General features: G+C 37.7%; 1 non-coding gene across 1 annotated transcript; it reads right to left on the minus strand.

Moving 5' to 3' along the window:
* Positions 1–784: 784 nt before the first annotated feature.
* LOC131175715 (small nucleolar RNA R71) lies at positions 785–891 on the minus strand. Its single transcript, XR_009145904.1, has one exon. It is a non-coding gene; the product is annotated as a small nucleolar RNA R71 (small nucleolar RNA).
* Between the last annotated feature and the right edge of the window lie 24,527 nt (positions 892–25,418).

Genomic DNA, 25,418 nt, shown 5'->3' on the forward strand with positions numbered 1-25,418 from the left:
TAGTAATCAAACAGCAAATCCTCGTGGGAACGATACTTGATTCATCACTTTATTACTTGAGACGACCCGTATACTTGCGGATAAGTCACACCAAGTTTTTGGCGCCGTTGCCGGGGATTTGATTTTTGTTTGATATTGAACAATTGTTTGTTTGGTTAATTTGGGCATTTTATTTTATTTTCTTTTTACCATTTTTCTTTGAGAATTTGTTTATTTTGTTTTTCAGGTGCTTTATTTTATGAGAAGGACAAAAAGTGAAGAAATCAATCTATTCTTTGACCCAGAAATAGAAAAGACAGCAAAAGCTTTAAGAGCAGAGTCTAAGAGGAGAAAAGCTGAAATTAAAGCTCAACAACAACAAGAAAGAGCACAAGAGCAAGAGGAATTACAAGAAAAAATGGCCAACAACAACAATAACAACCGCTCTGTGAAGGATCATGCCTATCCTAACATTGGAGATTTCATGCCAAGTATCACAAGACCAAGTGTAGAAGCTAATAATTTTGAACTGAAGCCTGCACTCTGTCAGATGGTGCAACAATCACAATTTGGAGGAAATCCAAGTGAAAGTCCACATGTGCATCTAGCACACTTTCTTGAGATTAGTGATATGTTGAAGATAAATGGAGTTTCTGATGATGCAATTCGACTCAGATTTTTTCCTTTTTCTCTGAAGGACCGAGCTAGAGAGTGGTTACATTCTTTGCCACCGGGTTCTATCACAACATGGGATGAACTTTCTCAAGCATTTTTAGCTCAATATTTTCCACCAAGCAAGACAGCTAAGCTAAGAAATGAGCTAACTTCTTTCAAACCTAGAGATGATGAGAGCTTGTATGAAGCATGGGAGAGGTACAAGGATTTGCAAAGGAGATGTCCACATCATGGGATTCCTAAGTGGATGCTTGTTCAACACTTTTACAAAGGAGATGTCCATTAGAAGTACAATTGATGCATCTTCTGGAGGTGATCTTATGGAGAAATCTGAAGAAGAAGCTTTTTCTGCTCTTGATAAAATTGCTTATAACAACTACCAATGGAGTTGTGAGAGGAATGAAATCAAGAAACTAGCTGGTATGTTTGAGCTTGATGCTATGAATATGATAAATGCTAAGTTTGATGCTTTGACAAGGAAGATGGACAAGCTAAGCATGAAAGTAGATTCTTCAGCCGGAGGTTCTAGTAATTCAGTAGAAGTTGGAGCTGCAAATGTCAATTGTGCAGCAGATTTTTCTGCACTTAATCAAGATTTTTCAAGTGAGCAAGTGGATTATGTGGGGAACTACAATCAAAGACCAGGTGGTAACTCATTTTCTGCAACTTATGATCCAGCATGGAGAAACCACCCCAATTTCTCTTGGGGAGGTAGACAAGGGCAAAATCAGAATTTTCAGCAACCTTCTGGATATCAACAACATCAGAATTTTCAGCAGAATAGAGGTCCTCCTCCTGGAATTTCTAAACCTCAAAATGCACATGCTCCACCTCTACCACAACAAGCACAACTAGACAAGACAGCTAGATTGGAATCTATGATTGAAACTCTACTTGTGAGCCACCAAAGTCAACAAGAAATGATTTCTCAATTAGCATCTAAAGTGGATCAAATGGCAACACACAACAAGATGTTAGAGAATCAAATAGCTCAACAAGCTAGCTCTTCAAGTAACAAAGCATTTGGGAAGCTCCCTAGCCAGCCAGAAAATTCAAGGGAGCATTGCAAGGCTATTACATTGAGGAGTGGAAGAATATTGGAGAATGGAGATAAAAAGATTGAAGAGAAAATTGAAGAAGAGAAAAACAGAGAAGGTGATAAACAAACTGAAGCTGAAGTTAGAATTGGAGCTGAGAAAGAAAATTCAGTGGAAGAAAAAGAAAATAAGGAGAAGGAGAGCAAAGAAGAAGAACCAAAATATGTTGCACCTAAAGTCTACATGCCACCTTTACCATTTCCACAAAGGTTCCTGAAAGCAAAATTAGATAAACAATTTGGGAAGTTCTTGGAGGTATTGAAGTCTTTGCATGTGACTATTCCTTTCACTGATGCTTTAGCACAAATGCCTTCTTATGCTAAATTTTTGAAGGAGATTTTATCTAACAAGAAGAAATTGGAGGAATTTGAGACTGTAGCTCTCACGGAAGAAAGCAGTGCTATTTTGCAAAATAAGCTTCCACCCAAACTGAAAGATCCTTGAAGTTTCTCCATACCATGTCACATTGGGGATATCAGTATAGATAAGGCTTTATGTGATCTTGGAGCCAGTGTTAGTTTGATGCCATTATCTATCTATGAGAAAGTGAAGATTGAAGAAATGAAGCCTACTACCATATCACTACAGTTAGCAGATAGGTCTATTAAATTTCCAATTGGGGTAGTTGAGAATGTTCCTCTGAAAGTTGGAAAATTTTTCATACCAGTGGATTTTGTGGTATTAGAGATGGAGGAGGATGTACACATTCCTATTATTCTTGGTAGACCTTTCCTTGCTACTGCTGGAGCTGTGATTGATGTAAAAAAAGGGAGACTTACATTAGAAGTTGGGGAAGAGAAAGTTGAATTTAATTTGTTTCAAGCAATGAAAAAGAAAGATGATTCAAACTCATGCTTGAGAGTTGATGTGATACATGAAGAGGTTAGAGAAGTGCTTAAAAAGCAACATCCTAAAGATCCCTTAGAAGCTTGTTTGGTTCATAACATCAGAAAAGGGGATGAGATAGAAGAAGCTGCAGAATATGCTACAATTTTGGAAGGAAATCCACCTTTGCCTATGGCTGATATTGAAAAGATTGGGAACTTGAAGCAAGAAACAACTTCATCATCAAAGCTTGAGAAAAGTGAAGCACCTAAGGTAGAGTTGAAACCTCTTCCAACAAATCTCAGGCATAGAATTTTGTTGGAAAATGATCATAAAGCCTCTCGAGAATCACAAAGGAGATTGAATCCAAATGTGAAAGAGGTTGTGAAAAAGGAGATCTTGAAATTGCTTGATGCAGGTATCATTTACCCTGTTTCTGACAGTAATTGGGTAAGTCCAGTTCATGTTGTACCTAAGAAAGGGGGCATCACAGTAGTGAAAAATGAAAATGATGAACTAATACCTACAAGGATCAGAATCGGATGGAGAATGTGTATAGACTATAGGAAATTGAATAATGCAACCAGAAAGGACCATTTTCCATTACCATTTATAGATCAAATGCTTGAGAGACTAGCTCATCATTCTTATTTTTGCTATTTGGATGGCTATTCAGGGTTCTTTCAGATCCCTATTCACCCAGATGATCAGGATAAAACTACATTCACATGTCCTTATGGTACCTTTGCATATCGAAGGATGCCATTTGGACTATGTAATGCCCCTGCTACATTTCAAAGATGTATGATGTCCATATTTTCTGACATGATTGAGGATATTATGGAAGTGTTCATGGATGATTTTTCTGTATATGGTAAATCTTTTGATGAATGCTTATCTAACTTGTCTAAGGTTTTGCAGAGATGTGAAGAGTTCAATTTAGTTTTGAATTGGGAAAAGTGCCATTTTATGGTACAAGAAGGAATTGTTTTGGGACATCTTGTGTCAAACAGGGGTATTGAGGTGGATAAAGCAAAGGTAGAAATTATTGAGAAAATGCCACCCCCAACATCTGTGAAAGGAGTGAGGAGTTTCTTGGGGCATGCTGGATTTTACAGGAGATTCATCAAGGATTTCTCTAAAATTTCTAAACCTCTGACCAATTTATTGAGTAAAGATGTGGAATTCCATTTTGATACTAATTGTATGAATGCTTTTTGCAGGATAAAGGAAGCTTTGATATCTGCTCCTATTATGCAGCCACCCGATTGGTCACAACCTTTTGAGTTAATGTGCGATGCTAGTGATTATGCCATTGGGGCTGTTTTGGGACAAAGGAGAGATAAGAAGGTGTATGCGATATACTATGCAAGTAGGACATTAGATGATGCTCAAATAAATTACTCTACTACAGAGAAAGAGTTTTTGGCAGTGGTATTTGCAGTAGACAAATTCAGGTCCTATCTTGTGGGGTCAAAGGTAATAGTGTACACGGATCATGCAGCTATCAAGTATCTCCTTCAGAAAAAAGAGGCTAAACCTAGATTGATAAGGTGGGTGCTACTCCTTCAAGAGTTTGACTTGGAAATTAAAGACAAGAAAGGAGTAGAAAATGTGGTAGCAGATCATCTATCTAGATTGAGGCAAGAACAAGGAGAAAATTTGGGAAAAGAACCCCCAATAGATGATTATTTCCCTGATGAACAACTGTTAGTAATCATGAATGCAAAAATTCCTTGGTATGCAGATTTTGTGAACTATCTAGTGTGCGGAATCCTCCCACCTGACCTAACATGGCAGCAAAAGAAGAAATTTCTTTTTGATGTAAAGGATTATGATTGGGAAGAGCCATTTTTGTTCAAGAGATGTGGAGATGGGCTGATTAGAAGATGTTTAGCTGATGAGGAGATAGGGAATGTTATTAAAGATTGCCATTCTTCACTTTATGGGGGTCATATGAGTGTGACAAAGACTGCAGAAAAAGTTCTTCAAGCAGGGTTCTTCTGGCCACACATGTTTAAGGATGTGAGGAAGTTTGTAAATGCATGTGATAGGTGTCAAAGGATGGGTAATATCTCGAAGAGAGATGAAATGCCCCTCCAAAATATATTGGAAGTTGAACTATTTGATGTGTGGGGCATTGATTTCATGGGACCTTTTCCACCATCCTTTGGACACAAATACATTTTAGTTGGAGTAGATTATGTGAGTAAATGGGTTGAAGCTATACCATCTCCAACTAATGATGTTAGAGTTGTGATTAAATTCCTTAAAAAGTTCATTTTCACAAGATTTGGAACTCCACGTGCCATTATAAGTGATGGAGGTTCTCATTTTTGCAACCATCAATTTGAAAGATTATTACAAAAATATGGAGTGAAGCATAAGGTTGCAACACCCTACCATCCACAAACTAGTGGTCAAGTGGAGATCTCAAATAGAGAGCTGAAAAGAATTCTAATTATCTTTTTAGTAAGTGCAACTGAAATGATATTGGATGGCAATAACTACCTCTCCCCCTGTATTACTACATCTGCATAATCGGGAAGATAAAAAATGATTGTCTTCAGTCTACAGTCAATCATGGCTTGATGCCTGGCTAACCAATCCATGCCCAAGATGATATCATAATCTCGGAAGGGCATTTCAATTAAGTCTGACAAGAATATATGTACTTGGATCACTAAAGGATAATCTTCATATAATTTGTTCACCCTAACCTCTTGTCCTAAAGGACTAATCACTAGCACATCATAATCCAATTTCACACAAGGAATAGCAATAGAACACGCAATACTGGCACTAGCATAAGAATGTGTAGAACCAGGGTCAAACAGCACATATATATCTCTACCAAAGATGGAAAAAGTACCAGCTATAATATCTGATGTCTCAGCTTCCTCCCTCTGGCGCATGCTATACACCCTGGCTAGTGTATCACTCTGATTTGGTTGGTTCACTGTGCCCTGGCTGCTAGAAGTGTTACCTCTTCCCATGCCTCAGCCTCTACTAACTATTTATTGTCCTCTGGAAGCAGAACCTTGAACAGATCCCTCTGTGGTGGTAGGCGGCCCAGACTTGCGGGCACTAGTGCAATCTCTAGCAAAATGCCTACTTCCACCACAATTATAACAGGCTCCTATGGCCTTATAACATACTCCTACATGAGTCCTGCCACAGGTCTCATAGGTACAGGCAGGAAAGGAACCCCTAGATGTCTGCTGTCCAGATCTAGGTGGCCTTCGCCCTGAGAATCTTTCCCTACTAGATCCTCTATTACTTGGTCCCCCAAAGCTCTTCCTCTTACCCGGATTCCTACTTGGACTCTGACCTGTAGGCTTACTGCTCTTCTCTTTTTCAGTGGTTACCTTCTCAGATTCCCCTTCCAGTTCTATCCTTTCTAGCTTACCCAACCACTTGCAATCTCAAACTAGGCCTCAACCCGGCCTCAAACCGTTTGCATCTATCTCTGCTGGTAGTGAGTAGGCTTTCAGCATAGTGGCTGAGGCAGGAAAAATCCCTCTCATACTAGGCTACAGACTCTGTTTCCTTGCTTCAAACTGAGAAACTCCTGTAGCTTCATATCTACGTATGTGTCGGGAACATACTTCTGTCTAAATTCTCTGTGGAAGTCATCCCATGTCAACATAGGGGCTCAGCCAAATTCTGGGGAATGGTCTTCCACCACTCATATGCATCTCCATGTAATAGAGAGATCGAGTATTCAAACTTTAATTCATCGGTGCAGTACAGTTTCTTGAATACCCTCTCCATCCGTTCTAACCATTGCTCGGCTTCCAATGGGTCCACTATACCCTTGAACTCTGTTGCCCCATACTTCATTAGCTTGTCATACTGTCTAGCTGGGGGTGGTGGTTGCACTGGAGGTGCTTGCATAGGAGCTTAGACTGGTATATTGCCAGCCATTTGTTGAAATAGTGCAGCCATCTGCTGAGCGAACTGAGCAGGAAACTACATGGGCGAGACGGGTGCAGCCGACCCACTGGCATTCTGAGGAGTTGGGGCCTCCCCATGTACCTCAGCTGCTACTGATTGCTCTACGGTGTGATCCCCCTCTTCCATACTGAATCACAACAGATTCTACTCCCTGGACAACCAACACAAGGATATTTCCCTCTATTAGTCCATATTTATGATGTAATGCACTATATGTATCAATTAATGATAATTGAGCAGTTGTACTTATAAAAAATTTTCAAATATATAATTTCAAAACTTTTATGAAAACGAAGGCTCTGATACCACTAAAACAAAAGGTCCCTTAGGAAAATCTCACATCGACAAAGCACAAAGATGGTCTTGGGTTCAAAAAGTAATAATATATAAATGGGGAAACTAATCATTAGAGGAGCCATTTGGTGGAATGGCTTGGAGAGTTGGAAGAACTCTAGGGTTAAGCATGCTCGTTTGAGAGAAATCCTAGGATGGGTGACCTCCTGGCAAGTTTTCCATTCCACCAATGGGATAAAACAGTGAGGCTTATGGCCAAAGTGGACAATTCCTCTAGTAGTTGGAGCCCGACCGTTATAAAGGTACACATTTTTGGACTCAAGCTTTAAATATCCTGTTATTATCAATGCTAGCCTATCTGAAACAGAAGAGGAAAAATTGTTAAAGGTGCTTAGGAACCATAGCAAGGCTATAGGGTATAAAATAGAAGACCTGAAAGGGATTAATCCTTCAATGCATAGGATACATATGGAGGAGAACAGTAAGCCCACTATTGAACACTAAAGAAGACTTAACCCAAATATGAAAGAAGTAGTTAAGAAAGAAATTCTAAAACTATTAGATGCAGGTATTATATACCCAATTTCTGATAGGAAATGGGTTAGTCCAGTGCATATAGTGCCTAAAAAGGGTGAAACAACTGTCGTTCAAAATGCAAATAGTGAGCTGATCCCTACTAGGGTAGTCACTGGTTGGCGCATGTGCATAGATTAGAGGAAATTGAATAGTACCACTAGAAAAAACCATTTTCTTCTCTCTATCATAGACCATATGCTAGAAAGGCTAGTAAAACATTCCTACTTTTGTTATCTAGATGAGTATTCAGGTTTTTTCTAAATTCCTATTCACACAGAAGACTAAGAAAAGACCACATTCACATACCGTTATGGAACTTTTGCATATAGAAGAATGCCTTTTGGTCTTTATAATGCCCCTGCTACTTTTCAAAGATGCATAATGGCCATTTTTTTCGATTATATTGAAAATATCATGGAAGTTTTTATGGATGATTTTTCTGTCTATGGAACTACTTTTGATGATTTCCTAGCTAACTTAACCAAAGTGTTGCAAAGATATGAAGAATCAAACCTGGTCCTAAATTGGGAAAAAATGTCACTTTATGGTAAGGGAAGGTATAGTTATTGGGCACTTGATATCAAAAAGAGGAATTGAAGTTGACAGAGCAAAAATTAAAATCATCGAAAAGATGCCACCACCAACATCAGTCAAAGGAGTGCGAAGCTTTTTAGGACATGCAGGCTTCTATAGAAGATTCATTAAAGACTTTTCCAAAATAGCTAAGCCGTTGACTAATTTATTAAGTGAAGATGTTTCCTTTGATTTTGATAAAAATTGCCTTGCTTCTTTCAACAGGATTAAAGAAGCCTTAATCTTAGCGCCTATTATGCAACCACCTGATTGGGAGCTACCATTTGAAGTCATGTGCGATGCAAGTGATTATGCTGTTGGAGCAGTACTCGAACAAAGAAAACACAAGAAGCTCCATGCCATTTATTACGCCAACAGAACACTTAATGATGCACAAATCAAATATGCTACCACAGAAAAGGAATTCCTAGTAGTAGTGTTTGTAATTGACAAATTCAGATCTTATCTTCTTGGATCAAAAGTCATTGTATACACAGACCATGCTGCTATCAGGTACCTTTTGAACAAGAAGGAAGCAAAGCCAAGGTTGATTCGATGAATCTTACTCCTACAAAAATTTGACATGAAAATCAAGGACAAAAAGAGGACTAAGAATGTGGTAGTTAACCACCTTTCAAGGCTAAGACAAGAGGACTTAGAAGATGCTAACGAGTTTCTAATAGACGACTCATTCCCAGATGAACACCTATTAGCCTTCTCTCAAGTCCCATGGTATGCTGATTTTGTGAATTTTCTTGTATGCATGGTATTGCCACCCAACATGTCTTACCAACAAAGGAAGAAATTTTTGCATGATGTGTGAAACTAAATATGGGAAGAACCTCTGCTGTGCAAGAGATGTAATGATGGGTTGATAAGACGATGCATACTGGAGGAAGATATAGAGAGCATTCTTTAGCTTTACCATTCATGACCATATGGAGGACACTTTGGCACTACGAAAACAGTAACCAAGATTTTGCAAGCCGGATTCTACTGGCCTAATTTGTTTAAGGATGTGAGATACTTCGTGCTAGCTTGTGATCAATGCCAAAGAATAGGTAATATCTCAAGAAGGAATGAAATGTCACTGCACAGTATACTTGAAGTAGAGCTATTTGATGTGTAGGGGATAGACTTCATGGGTCCATTCCCAACTTCCTTCGGAAATAAGTATATCCTGGTTGGTGTTGATTATGTATCAAAATGGCTAGAAACAATAGCCATACCCACAAATGATGCCAGAGTAGTCACAAAATTCCTTAAAAAGAACATCTTTGCAAGATTTGGCACACCACGGGCAATAATCAGCGATGGAGGAAGTCACTTCTACAATCAACAATTTTAAACACTATTGAAGAAGTATGGAGTGACTCACAAGGTGGCCACGCCTTATCATCCTTAAACCAGTGTTCAAGTAGAAATCTCGAACAGGGAGTTCATATGTATCCTAGAAATTTATTTTGAATTAATTTTTTTCAACAATTATTTATTCATGTTTTTTTTATTAATTCATATGAATAATATTTATCATAATTTAATATTTTATTAAATTAATAAATATTAAATAATCCCATTATTCAAATATTTATAAAATATTTAATATAATCCATTCACTATATTAATTTTATTAATTTGCTAAAGAAATATTAATGTTCTTTTACATATAAATAATATTTGTATTTTTAAATTTTTTATATTATATAGTTATTAATTTTACATATAATTTTTAAATTTTTTAATGACAAAAATATAAGGGCTTATTTATAAATAGTTATAATATTTAGTGTTATTTGTAAAATATATGGATGACTGCAATGCATATAAAACTCTAATTGGAATAACACCCTTTCGACTGGTTTATGGGAAATCATGCCACCTCCCTGTTGAACTTGAACACAAAGCCTATTGGGCAATTCAGACCCTGAACTTTGACCTCAAAGCTGTTGGTGAAAAAGGCTCCTACAACTCAATGAGTTGGATGAAATCAGGCAAGATGCGTATGAGAATGCCAAAATATTCAAGGACAAGACCAAAAGATGGCATGATAGACGCATAGCAAGAAAAGAAATAAAAGAAGAAAACCTTGTCCAGCTCTTCAACTCAAGGTTGAAACTTTTTTCAGAGAAGCTGAGATCAAGATGGTCCGGTTCATTTAAGGTTATGCAAGTCTTCCTGTATGGAGCTGTAGAAATTTAGAGTGAAACCTCAGGCACATTAAGTGAACGAGCAAAGGTTGAAACCATACCTTCAAGGAGAACCCATAGAGAAGGGGGCAAACTGCTCCTTCGATAACCCTCTAGACTGACCATGAACTAAAAGAGCAAAGTCAAGTCAAAGACTATAAACAAGCACTCTTTGGGAGGCAACTCAAAATTTCTAAATATTTTTTTATTTTCGCTCTTATTTTCTTTTTGTTTTATTTGTTCGTGTTTTATTTCGTAGGAACCCTAAATCGCAATTCTGCAGAAGCAAGGAACCGAAAGCAAAGGAGAAAAGGAGACGTCAATTCAAAACCACGCAAGAGGAGATTGTATAAAACTGGAGAAGTAGCTCTGTTGTTAATTTTTACATTTATTTCATTCATAGTGGTAGCATAAAATTTTAACACAGAGAGAATTAGAGAGCCATAAAAATTACACGGGTCGTGTATGAGTTTTGTACGCATCATGTAACCTTCTGGAAGCTAGGAAAACTCCTGCACAAGCCCCAGAAACATACACGGGTTGACCCCGTGTAATGTTACATGGGGTGTGCTTCATCAAATGAGAGAGAAATTTTAAGTCTGAGGGAAACAGGAAGTTACACGGGTCCCAAATAATTTTACACGGGTCGTGTAACTTAGCCAGCAAAGTAACTTTCAGGCAGGAAGTTACAAGAGTCCCTAAACAGATTTACACAGGCAATGTAACTTGACAATAGAGGGGAAATTCTGGACAGAAGATTACATGGGTCTCCAGGTCGGGACCCGTGTAGTGATACATGCCCCGTGTATCATGTCACATATGCGATTCTTGGGGGGTGAAATGAAGGGTCACAACGACCCTTTAAATTCTCCTACACCCCTTAAACTCCCTCCCACTCAAAACCTCTTCCTCTCTAAGCCTCCTTCCCTTTAAAAACCTCTTAAATTTCCTCTTCCCTCTCATAAAACCCTAGCTTCTCCTTCTCCCAAAGTCACCAATGGCTCCTGCTAAGAGACCTGCACAATGAACGAGCTACTCCTCAAAGCAGGGAGGCAATTCCTCACCCTCACCTCCTCAGCCATCGCCCCAGCACCCGAGAACAAGGCAAACCCAGCAATCCCTACCTCCACCTCAGCCACAAGCCACACTACAACTACCACCACGACCCCAATAACTAGCCCAACCCGATTCTCCATTGTCTGGCCGTTTCGAGACAATGACCACCGAGACTTGTGTGCGCAGCTGAATAGCAGGAGGATTATCTCCACCAAGTACATGGATTTTGAGTTATTGGAGCAACTGGGCCTGCGAGAAGAAATTGATGGACGACTAGATAGCATTGGGTGGACTAGATTTGCCCAACTATAGTTCTCAGCCTACCATGACACCACCCTGGAATTCCTAGGGAGTTTCAAGGCCACCCTATGGCCCACAGATCGAGAGGACAGGGGAAGAATAGAGTTTCAGCTTCTTGGTGTTGACCGGGCAATGACCATGGACAAGTTTAACGTGGTGTTTGGCTTTAACAGCACCAGATTCCAGGAGATCCCACGTAACCGAATGGTCTACAACAGCGTTGACTTATGGCGTTCCATAGCATCAAACACCGACATTTACAACTCCAGCAAATCTAAATCCTCTGGCATCACCAGCACTGCTTTAAGGTACATGCATCGACTCACTATCCACACCATCACGGGCCACGGTGATAGCCTCGGCATGGTCAACGCCAATGAGCTCTTCTTCCTTTGGTGCATGGTCACCGGGCAACGTTGTAGTACAGGTTTCTTCCTGTGCAACCACTTTTGCTGCATCTCTCATCAGCCAACAGGCCACATAGTGCTTGGCGGACTCATCACAACCCTCACACTCCACTTCGGCATCGTTCTGGGGCATCACAGGTTGCACTCCATTGCTGGTATTACCAGAATCGACCAGACCATCTGTATATCCATGGGGATATGTAAGAAGGTTAGGAATACCTACTTCCTAATCGATGTCAAAGGGAATTTCATCCCCAAAAAAGACGAAGCACGAGCAGAGCCTAGTGAACCATCACAGCCACAGAGGGAAGCCTAAGAGCCACTCGACCACGAGTCCCCAACCCGAGTGCCTCCTTACACTCCACCACCGATAGACCTTGTCCTTGTATACCTTCAGCAAATGGAGACCACAATAAATTACAGGATGCAAGCACTCGAGGATAGTCTCCAAGAGGCCCACAACAAGCTTGACATGATCATGGAGAAAATCGATGGAGAGGGACCATCGTCCCCATCAGAGGATTTTTAGAGCTAGGACTATAGGATAGATCCCTTCATGTAAAAATTTATATGCCCTAGTCCTACTTAGTGATCATAGGTCTCTATTACTTGTTTTTTGTCCAGACCTTCAATTTTTAATACATAATATGCTTTTTGATAATTCGGTGTGCTATGCTTTAATTTTTCATATTGTGTTGCCATTGAGGATAATGTCAAATTTAAGTTTGGGGGTATAGATGCATTTCATGCACTGCATATCATTGCACTTCATTACATTACTTAATTATATCCATATTATACTTGTGTATCAAAAATCTAGAAAATTTTGCAAATTTTGAATTTTTGAACTGGTTTTTTAACTTAGAATTATAACCACAAATATTAATGAGCTAATAATTGGACTCCATGGGATTGAGGTATGAATGTATCTGGATAGGCAAAAAGGCTTTAATCTGTTTTCTGTGAAAAAAACTTAACCACCTTAGTGGAACTAGACGAGTTAAACTCCTTCATAGTTATTAATTTATCACATTGAACTTGCAAAGTTGGGAGAAAATTTTTGAAATGCAAACGAACCCAAAGATGCCTTACCAGCTCTAGAACATCTCTCTTGGACCTATCGAGGTGAAATCCTAGCATATTTTTGAAAAAGAGATGATTGAGGCATTATTTGATATAGACCTACTAAGCCTTAGCCATCCCGAATTAAAATATATATCCTTTGTAGCCAACTTGAGCCTGTGTTTTACCTGTATAATTTTCTTTGTCTACTGACAAATATTTACTTAGCCCCTAGCCTAAACACTCATCTCACTCTTTTGAGGAAAGCCTAGTATATAAAAAATAGGCATATCAAAGGGAAAAGAAAACATGGGGAGAAGATGTAAAAACCAAGAAAAGTGCAAGTATGCAAGTAAAATCAAGAAAAATTTTGCCTTTCCAACTCAACAAAAGCAATGAGTTTTGGGGAGAGGACAAAGGAGTCCGAAAATAAGTATGCTTAGCACTACAAAGAACTCTTCTTCCTCACATAAAAACAGCAGAATAAAACTTGATATATTTAAAACTTTGTGTATGAAAACTATTCTCATATTTGCATCCCTTAAAACCCTCTATTGGCAACCAAGTCATTATCCCTTTACCCCCATTACAACCATATGAAGTTAAAATTTGAGTACTTCATCACAATTATCCATAATAGAGGCAATTTCGAGGGGAGTAAGTGTTTCTCAGGTCTATCCTAATAAAACAGGTTATTTGTGACTTATTAATAACCTTGCATAAAGGAATAATTAGTTGAAACTCCATGAAAGATGTGAAGGTTTAAGCAGGCAGCTATTAAAGCCCTTATGCCTTGAAGGAAGGGAATTGGTATGAAGGTTGAAGGAGTTCAATTATATGCATATTAAGTCTATGGTTAAGTTTCTAAGTTTTCCCCTAAAAAGTGTACTAAAATTTTTTTTGTTTGCTTGAGGACAAGCAAAAGCTTGAGTTTGGGGGTATTTGATACACTTATATTATACAGATGTTTTTAAGTACATTTGTATAATATTTCATAGCATTTAGACTATTAATCTCATGCATAATCATTAATTTCATCAACTTTTGTAAATTCCATTGCCAAGCTCTAAATTCCATATGTTTTGCATCATTTCAGGTGTTTGGGTGAAGTTCCAAGCATAGGAGTGCAAAAGGAAGCTTGGAAAGGCCAAAGGATTGAGAAGTGCTATTGATACACATTAAACGGGTCATGTAAGCAAAGCCACAGACCCGTGTAACCTACTGCCAGGAGAAAGCCAGAGAGCCAAGGAAGAAAAAAGGTACACGGGTCGTGTACCACTACCCATGTAAATTATGGAGACCCATGTAACTCTCTGTTAGGTCAGGCTTGAAGAATTCTCAGAAGAACAGAAGAACACGAGTCGTGTAATTAGACCCGTGTAACTAGTAATGCCCGTGTAATCTCCTGTGCCAATACAAGATGTGACCATTTAGCTCCAGTGAGTTACAAGGCCCTGAGCCGTGTAGTGACACACGGGCCATGTATCATGCAGCAGCCAGTTTGCTAATCCAAATTCCAATTCTAATTTACACACTCCAAACAGTCTCCTAATGCTTTTACGACTTTAAAAACCTAACCTTAGGCCACCTATTATAAAGAGAAGCAGAAGATGACAAAAAAAAAAGAAAAGCTTTTTTTTAGAGTTTTAGAAGAGTTTTCATTTACAGACATACATTATTCTTAGCAGCTGTTTTGAAGAAGAGAGCATCAGCGTAAGAGGGGAGCCTTTAGCCGAAGTTCCACAAGTCTAAGGCTGCAAAAAACCTTCATCGGTACTTTTGTTCTATTTCTTTAAGCAGACTGTTCATGTTCTTTCACTTTATTTTTATTATATTTGTCAAACTCATCATGAGTGAGTAATCCTCTTATTCTAGAATTAGGAGAGTAATATTTGTAATTATTATTATGGATGAATATTGAATTCTATTTATTGGATTTGAGTTCTGTCCTTTGATTTAATTTCTTGTGATCTTAATACATGCTATGTGTTGGTACCCACTTAGTATTGATTACAGATATTAATTGAAGGACTGAAAGGTGAAGATTAATATTAGAAAATCGGGATCTTGAACCTAGGAAATCTAACCTAGAAATAGGCTGAAGACCTTTGTGGAGTTCTGTAATTAATCAAAGATCTTAAAGGTTTTTTATTAGGACTAATCACAAACAAAAGTAGGGTTTAGCTTTAATTGAAACACACTTTAGGTGCCTTAAGAGAGGATCTAGGATATTTTAGGATTAATTTCCATCAAAGTGATGATCATTAATCTAATGAATAGATAAGATTGAAATCCATAATGAGATAACAGTGTGAAATCTTAATTCTGGAATTGTTTAAATAGATAGTTTCACTAAAAGTTTATTTCCAGCATCCAAATTAGATTTAATTCACTCTTCATACATATTCAGTAGCCTAAACAGTCAAAATTGTTGTGTAGTTTAGTACTTGCTAACTAAATTCCTCATGGGACGATACTTCACTCACTATTCTATTACTTGTTAGCGATCCATGCACTTGCAGTGGTTGAAAAACCGGCAAACAGCACCTTACCCAAGATTATTGCTAATTCTGTTGGCCATTGAAGCTTTAGCTAGATCCTCCCATACTTATAATATTTTTACCTCAAACTTCTAACTTACTTTGTGTCACCAAAGAGATCCTTGACTTCTACTTGAAACTTCTTACAATCTGACGTGTTTTTAGACACATTGGTACTTAAATCGAGGCTCCATTATTCGTTTAGTCTATCATCTCACCATAACTTGTTTTAAACATCTCTTAGTGTGTCCTTAGCATACTTGTTCCTTCTTATGCTCATTATTGTAATCAATTCTACTAAGCTTTTCTCCTATCATTTAGATCTTATTCACTTCCTTTTCCAGTTTCTGCTATTGTTGATATCTTTCCAACCTACTGTACTTATTCTTTAACCTTTGTCCTCTCTCATTCTTATACTTTTTAATTCAAGGATGTCCATCCCATCATTAATTTTAACCTTTCTTTTATTTCTTAGTCCTATCTTGATTACCAGTTCCATTACTTCTAGAATTCTAAATTTACGATTGGCTCCTACCAGCATATCTTTCACATTATGTAACACTTGTAATTGACCCTAGAAAATTCTTTTTGTGTCTCCTTTTCCAACTTAACCATTAGAATATTATCATTCTCTACTGCCCTTTGTAGGAAATTGTTTATCATGGTTAGATAAGAGCCCTTGAAACTATGAGTTACAGCTAAACTAACATAGTTGTGGGAAATGTGTGCTAGGCTATAATTTCGGTGAAGATACTTCACGTGTTCATTCTCCTTAATACAACTACACATACTGCCCATAACTCTCAAGACTTCAGCCTTAAATCTACCCATTAGTAACGATTTCAGCCACTATAACTTACCCACAAATAGCAGTTCCTCCAGCTCATAATTTAGAAAAGTTACAAACCTTGATAACTAACTTGATTTAACTCTGGCCACTACCCTAATTGTCTTTTCATCCTTGACATTAGGTATGTACTTACCATCATTTTCGCCTCAGAAGATTGGATACGTACTAACGCTCACCAAATTTTCAATTAATTGGGTCACTTTAACACGACCTCTCTTCTTAACATAATCTCCTAGAATCGAAATGCAAGCTAATTTGAAAAGAAGGAGAAGTCTTCTCCCACCATTTATGGTATACCATTATTTGATAAACAAGGTTTAGCTCATACCCTTTAGTCTTCCTTTTTAGTTTCATTATTTGTTTGTAGATGTTGTGTTTTATCATAAGATATCAGTTATACCTATCCATGTTATACTATTGCCCCATCCAACATATCATCTTGAAATTTATAATCTCTTTTATTCTCCATTTGTCCTCTATACTTATTATTATTTGTCTAATGCACATTATACCTAGTAATGTTCTGGAAGATAAAGCGCTGATAGATAGATTCTTTCAGATATACTCCAATCTTACTAATAATCACTCCTCTAATCCATGTGCTTCTTAATAACTTATAATTACATCTATACCTACCTTGTCCTATTCTGACCTTTACTAGTGTTCTGCTACATATTATCATAATATCATTTTTTTTCATCCTATCGATCACACTGAAAATATCTATCCAACTCTAATTATAAACTCTCGGCCTCACCATTCTGAATTTTAACATCAAGCCTCCGTAACATTATCCCTCATTCCTTTCCCTCATCTTGCATATTTAAATCCCTTATGTTGGCTTTTATTTAGCTTACTCCTACTGACTTTGCTTCTTTGTTTTATAAGACAATTCAAGTTACCACAACACACTCTATAGTTACTACCAACTTTGATTGCACACCTCACCTAACTTCTCTCATATTGTCAACAACCAAAAGGGTTCTTATGTCATTGCCTCCTTATTCTAACTTGGGGATAGAAAATAGATAAGGTCTAATCCAGAGCCTATAACTCTAAGTTCCAGGTTTAGGCCCCTAACACTGCACCAACTACGACCTACTCTGAGTTTGGCACTTCTAAGTTCTACACCTTAATAAACATTATCCATAATGTCGTCCATTTCTAAACCCTCTATCCTTATCTTTCTGTTTATCTCGTTTACCTTCCCTAGAACCACATTTGCCTCCTCTATATCTTGGCTCTATTCTTCCCATTCTTATCCTAATCTGGGCTTTTTAGTTCGTTCTTTAACCAACTCCTTTTATATTACTCGAATTCAAACTTTGACTATTTTATTCATTAGTTATACTCTCTTTCTTGATCTAACTGTCCTATCAGAAACTTATACCTTTTCCACTATTTCTATCATGTCATCTACACCTCGATGTTACTCAGATTTGATCTTCTAATCATTTTAGCTAATACTTCTACTGGCATTTAGGTTACCTCTTCTGCTGCATTTGAACCAACTATTTAATTTTCTCCTTCTACACCCCTTTTATATGTATACATATTTTATGATTTATCGATGCTAACTTCTGTCCTTTTCTTTTCCTTTATTTTAAGTATACTTTTGTCTTGAGCAATAAGAAGCTAAGGACAAACTTAGGGAATAGCAGTCATACATTCCTTGCTTGATCTCTAGTCCTACCCCTTTGGACTACATACTACCCGTTACTACCTCAAGGAGGGGATCTATAACAGTTATAATTTCCCATATCCATTTAATTAGCCAAAACTTAAAGTACTGGGTGTCTAAGCCTGTCATTCAATTCAAAGGCTTATGTACATCTTGATCTTATCACTTATGATTCCGACAATGGAACTTGTACCCTCTCCAAAACACTTGAGCTAACAACTCTCTACCTCACTCTACAGTCCCATTTGGGATATTAATTTCATAGGTCACCATCACTAATAGTAACTTTCTATCTTATATCCCAACTAACTGTAAAACGGGTATTGTATCTGCCACCTTGCCAAAACCATGCCAGGCCATCTGCTTTCTTATCATACTGCAAACTTTTTAAAATGTCACTTCACAGGCTATAAACACCATTCATAGCATCTTGTCTCCTTTTAGGAGCAAAGTCGTATTCTGGACCTTGTTGCCACGCAAGGGAGATACTATTCTCTCTACACTCTAGGCAAAATGTCCATCATACTGTAAAAATTGTCCAAAATCTCACACAAAAAACCAGATGGTCTCACTCTATAGGTGTCACTTTTACTTTGCAACTAATCTGAAACCTCTGGTCTGATGATAACTCCTAATGTAACTCTAGCTCATGCTAAGGTAACTAAGTCACTGACTGTAGTTACCACCCAACTGTGACCTTTCAATATTCTAACTCTAAACCCCTAACTAAGAGTTCCCAACTCCTCTGCAGATATAGAACTCTACTCTGGCATAACTGTACAAAAACAGAGGCCATCAGCAAATACCCTCCTTATGGAGCACCATGGGAATGCACGCAGCTCTACACAATAATTCCATATCAGTACTGTAATCTACAACTTACAGCACAAATATCGAGAACATTGTATAGTTACTACAGCACGTCCCAACATACTAGATCTCTTGATCTCTTATCTCTCTTGAATCCACTGATAGCATGAACTTACTATGACTAAGATATCCACCGATGACTGCCAGCAGTGGTACCCTCACTCCCACTTAAGGCAGCTATATTGGCAAAACTCATCTTTACGTCCTCGGGCCCTGAACTCGATAAGCACACCATTTAGCCCCACTATGATGGAAATATAACATTTCTTTAGAATATGTATCCCCATAGCAATCCTTAATATGTCTGCTAACTCTAGTACATATCATCATATACTCTATGAAAACTGAAACACTAAATTGAAGCACTCTTACACTACTCAAGTGATAACGCAAAAGCCAGAAATAAGCATTTACAGAATAAGATGAAATAGGATCCTATACTCTGCATGTAACATCCTAACAAGATTCCTTTGACACTCCCAAGTATACTCTTTCCCATGAATCTGGAACCTAAGCTCTGATACCACATTTGTCATTACCCAACCTATGGGCCGGACCGGCACTAGGACCTAGGCCAGCCTAAAGCCCCCGAGGCCCGTAGTAAGCCTAACTATTCCTTGACCCAATCCTAAGGCCCATATTGAGCCCAATTTCAAGAAATTAACCGAACAAAATTCGACCATAACATAGACCATCCAACGATGAGTTTTTGACTCACCCAACTTGTAAGCACAATATATATAACAATTTGGGGAGCTAAGCTCACCCTCCACATGCTCATAACAATACTAATTCAAATGGGAACTCAGCTCCCTCATTTAACCCAATGATCATCCATGCATACATATATATCATGCTTACAATTCCAGCTAATACGTACATAACAGATCCAAATGAATACATCACTAATAATAATACATGCGGAGGTTCTAGAACAGAATAAAAGAATAAAAATTTATAATTAAATGCCGATAGTAGACCTGTGAAGAAGAGAGCAGGCTAAACTCAATAAAGGACCTCCTGTGTCCTGAAAAAATAGGTGAACAGAGGTGAGCGTTCGACTCAGAGAGTAAAATACCGATTTTAAGTACAATTTCTATAGCTATTTAAAGCTAATGCATCCTAAAGAGTAGAATGCAATACCTTCATAGTTTTCATACAAATCATATCATAAGCAACAAAAAGTTAATTTGGAGCACTCACACACCCATATAATATTCAAACAGTATATATATAGGAGTCAATCCCCTATACAGCTCTCTTAATTTAACCTTTGCCAGCGAGTACATCTCAAGCCGGACTTTCTCTTAATAGACCAAATGCGGGGGCCAGTGAGATCATCTTGAGTAGTGCCTACCCTGACTTATTCATAAAAGGATCGGGTCCCAGCGATTTAAGCTCCAGCTGCGTCTACCCGTCCTGTCCATATTCAATATCACACACCACACGCACGTCAACACACGCACACTGCTCCAAATTACCATAAAATAACATTCATAGCATTTCATCAAATAAAGATGCAATATAAAATGTGCCTAATAATTAACTACATAAATATATATTTATAAGTGATGCATGAGCATGCTTGAACATATAATAATATTGAAATTATAATTAAAATCAATATTTTACTCACAAACGTAAATCGAGGTCACTGTAGTGGCTGGGTGGAGGAGGAAAACTGTCACGGCTCACCTAACAATTACATTATAATTATTTAATATAATTGACTCAATATAAGCTTAAAAAGAATTAAAGACACTCTAAGTTGTGCTGAAAATATTATAGAGTTTCTCCTATACTTAGGACCTACCCAACCTATAAGAGGGCTCAAAAATACACTTCTATATCCACAAGTCACACAACTATATCTCAATCACATCACATGGCTCCTCCTAGGCCCATCCAAATAGTCAACAATCATAATTTTAGAAAATTACAATTTAGTCCCTACAATTAACCCCTTTTTGCAAAAACTACTCAAATGAGCTCTAAAAATTCCAAAATTTTGTCCTGTGGTCCTTACTAAGCTAATAAAAAAGGAATTATAATTTTTTAACTACCCATGAATATTTTATGGATTTTCAATCTAAACCGGAAACTAAATAATTAAGGAAACTTAGGGTTCGGGCTTACCAACGTTAATTCTGATACTAAAAACATGTCCCGGACGCTGAAAATGGTGGGGTAGCCTATAATCTTTACCCGATTCGGAAATGGTTTCAGCAACTTATTTACTCGACCTGAAATTACAGATCCTGGCGACTATCGAATTTCCACGAAACAAAAGTACCTACGCAAAACCCATAAAACCAGGATTAGAATAAAATATTTACATATAAAATAATATTTGAAAATTAGGGGTGTTACATATATACTATTGATTTAACATTATAATAAAAACATAAAAAAAATATTTTTATGAGAATATTTTCTTAAAAAATAAATTTCAGGAAAAATATTTCATAAAACAAAGAGAATCTAAGATACAATTTTTAGTTGTACTAAAGTTCAAATTGTTTCTTATATTTGTTGGGATGTTCAAATAAAAAAAATTTAAATTTTTTATTTAAATTGATTAACAGCTTTTAATTTGAGATTAAATAAGTCTAATCTTTTGGCAAAAAATTAAAATAATAATGTTTCTATTTTTCAATAATAAAATATTAATTTTTATTCAAAATTTTAAAATTATTTAATATTTTTAATATGTATGTAAAGTAGAAAAAAAAATCGAAAAAAAATCTAATATGTGTCTTACATAGAATAATAATTTTCCTTTTACCATATTTTATTTTAATATGCATCTATCTTATGATAAATTTTCATAATTTTTTGTTATATTTTAATATTTTTCCATATCTTTACGAATTTGAGGGTCAAAATCAAATCACATACAGTAGGGTGAATTTGTCTATTTTATGCATAGTCCATATCAATCAGAATTTCTTTTTTTTCTTTTTTACATACTAGAACATAATGGTAGGATCATGCCATACATTTTTTGGAATTTTAATGATTTCCTTATTTTTTTTTATGATTCCTGCCTATATTTAGAAAATTCTAGATTTGTGCATGTTCTATTTATTTATTTTGTGAATGTGCATGTTTTAGTTGAATCAGGTTTCTTTTGAAATTTTTATCTATTATTCATGTTTTTTCCTTGCTATTTGGTGTTTATAATGTTTTTTTGCATCCACTAGAATTAGATTAGATTTGAAAAGTGGAGATAGACTGGATGTTTCATTTGGCCAAAATTCCAAATTTTAACTTTACTTTGTATTTAATTATTTTCATTTTTATTTAATTAATTTTTTTTATATTTATTTAATTATTTATTTTCTATATTATTTTAAGTAAATACATGAAATGTAAAATAAATAAGTAAAAAGAGAGACCTAAAACCGAATAGTTATGTAAGAAAAGCAAATTGAACCCTTTGATGGATTTAGTTCAATTCAAAATGAATTGCAAGGCCTCTTGCATGACAACAATAGTTCCTAGGCCTTGTAATAGAATATGATTTATTTCATTTATTTTATTTTTAAGGGACTTTTCTTTATTTATTGGATTTTAATTCTAATATATTATCCTCCCTCTTTCTTTAATTAGTTTTTTTTTAATTGTTTATGTCATCAGTTTGCATGAAAATGGCTTTAGCAAATTAATTTTGCACTTGGGACAATTTGATAATTTTAAAATTTAATTATGCATGATAGAAACCCTAGGTTTTAAATTTGGAGATTATGTATTATTTGGGCTTCTCCTTTGTAAAATTCAGCCCCATCTCCATAATTAACTTAGTTGATTTGCATGTAGGGTAAGTGAGATTAATTAAAATATGCATGTTAGTAATTTAGCTCAATGTAAATACCTTATTTGTAATATGTTGTTGTGTAAATAAACCATTAATAAAAATTACTTAGTCTAATTCATATGTTAGGGCAATATAGTTAATATGGTAATACTACTTTGGCATGCTTTAGGACTTATATTCATGTTCTTTAACAAGTTTGTATGAACATTATTGATGATTTAAAGTTCTACCCAGTGTTTGGTCTCGGTTTAAGCCGATCTCATGCTTACAATATTTTTCCGAGCTTTTATACTTAGATTAATAATCGCTTTTAAGTTTGATGTTCTAATATGTTCAAACAATCAAGCACTCATTCAATTTGGATACTTTCCGATCTCATCAAGAAATTGAACAAAAGGGATTTCATTTCATCTTAAAATAAAAATTACAAGTCATTCGGCTGGAGGGTCACCCCCAGCCTGTTCTCCAGGTACATCGTCATTTCACTCATTCTCTCTCTCTTTCTCGATTTCCTCCTCGCTCCCCTCTTCGTCTCTAGGAGCAAGATCCACCATCCAGGAGAAGTCTTCCCTAGGATAACGCCTCTCGAGCTCGGCCAGAAGATCGCTGTGTGCATTCATGTAAGCACCAGCTTCCCTCGTCACAGCCTCTTCTTCTTTCGCTTTGAGTTCGTCGGAAAGGCGAGCGACGTCCGCAGTTCAGAGCACCTGAGCTTCTCCAAGTTCACGAGCCTGTTTAGCCAACTTATCCTCCTAAGATTGCATCCGACCTTCGATTTTAGCAATATAGTCCTGGGCAGACGAAAGTTGGGCTCGGGCGGAATCTGCATCCTAGACCGCCTTCAGAATTTCCTGCCTTAAAAGATGAGGCTTTTCCCTTATTATATGCTGATTCACCAGGCTCTCTAATCTCAGACTCATCGTCTGGGCCAAGAGATCATAAATACTGTCCGGGGTCAGCCTGTTCCGATCATCCTGAAGGCATATGGTGGCACCCAGAACTTTGGCCAAGCCCGAATTTCCCCGAACTGATCGGTTCTTCTCTAGAGAGTGAATAAGGACCTGGGCACCATGGGAAAGGGTCCTTACAGCAGGTTGAGAAGGTCCTCCCTCGGCACTTGAGGAAACAGGCAGAGGTGGCGGGTTTTCCTATCGAGGAGGGGAAGGAGCGATCTCCACCTCGGGGATCGGTTATTCTGAAGTCCGGGATGAAGAGCCCAATACTTCTCCCGAATCTCGCCTTGGCGTCTAGGATGTCGCGGCGATCTTCATTTCTCGCACCTTCCGGGAGACCTCTCTTTTCTGCTTGTAGCTTTCCTTTATGCTTTTGCCTGCAGCCATTCCTGCATGGAAAAATAAGTTAGTGAGATCACCTGAATCAGGAGGCTAAAGGTTTAGGCTATAGCGATCCCGGGCCCGAGGTTAGAGAGCTGCAGTTCATAATCTTCATTGGCGATCACCCTCGTAAGCCACCACCTTAGTTCGGCCATTACAGCATATGGGCAAGAATACTTTTGGGTGGCTGCCTGCTCCTTTAATTCCTTTACCATGGCGTCCTCGTCTTTATTCAAAACGACCTCTTTTGGAGCCAAGGGGACCAGGTATTACCAACTGTGTGGGAAACCTTCGAAGCCATTTAGGTTCTTGTTCCTCAATATAAAGAATCGGTTCCTCCAGTTCTTCAGCGAAGAGGGGAGGTCAGTAAAAAGCCCGCAGTGTGGCTTGGCTTGGAAGAACCGGTACTCATCATCCTTCTGGCGGGAAAGTCTATGTAACTCAGCGAAAACCTTCGCTGTAGGCTCGAGCTTCTTGGCTCGACATAAGCCCCTAAAAGCCACCAGAATCCTCCATGAGTACTTGGGCTACACATATAAGGTGGAACTTCAGACGGCCTTGTAAAATTCATCCAAGGAAGAACGGAGCCCGGCCTTCAGTTGCTCTTCATACACCATAATGAGATCGCCCTCATCAAAGAAGTGGTCGGCCAAGTGATCGCCATGGCATTTGATCGGTTCAAAAGAGTCGATCCGCAGATTGTACTCCTGGCTTATAAATTGGAGATCGGTTTCTCTCAAGACTGAAGGCAACTCATCAATTGGCAAGTTGTCTCTCCTTAAAGATGCCCCTCACCTCGGTCTGGCAACCGGGCCAGTTACTGGAACGAGGGTTGTGCTGGTTTGACCACCCGATCTAATTACGTTGCCCTCTTTCGAGGTCCATGAAACGTGAACAGAAGGCGGACTAGCAGCTCTTTGACCCTCAGCGCCTCTCATTTTCAAAGAAACCAAAGAAGTTTAACTAAGAAAAGGATCAAAACCCTTACCGGAATGTGATCGGTGCAGGAAATACTTGAAGAAACGAGAGAATTTTGAAATTGCTAGCAAAGTGCTGAAAGTGACATAAGGGGGCAACTGATTGACCCTCCCCCCTATTTATACCCGTCTGAGCATTTAATGCTCACGAAGTCCCAAGCGGTGCTTCTGTTAGCGGAATCGACCCGCTTTCTTGACACGTCGCGGGAAAGTTCCAGAAACACAATAATAAAATCGAATAAAATGAGATCGGCTAGCTAGGGTTATCAGGTTGTGTAAATTTTTAGAGCCGCAGATCGGCTAATAACGATTTAGTTAGAGATCAGATAGGATATGCACATCAAAGATCGGAAAAATAACCA

Source organism: Hevea brasiliensis, chromosome 17 (genome assembly GCF_030052815.1).
Source record: "Hevea brasiliensis isolate MT/VB/25A 57/8 chromosome 17, ASM3005281v1, whole genome shotgun sequence".
NCBI lineage: Eukaryota > Viridiplantae > Streptophyta > Magnoliopsida > Malpighiales > Euphorbiaceae > Hevea > Hevea brasiliensis.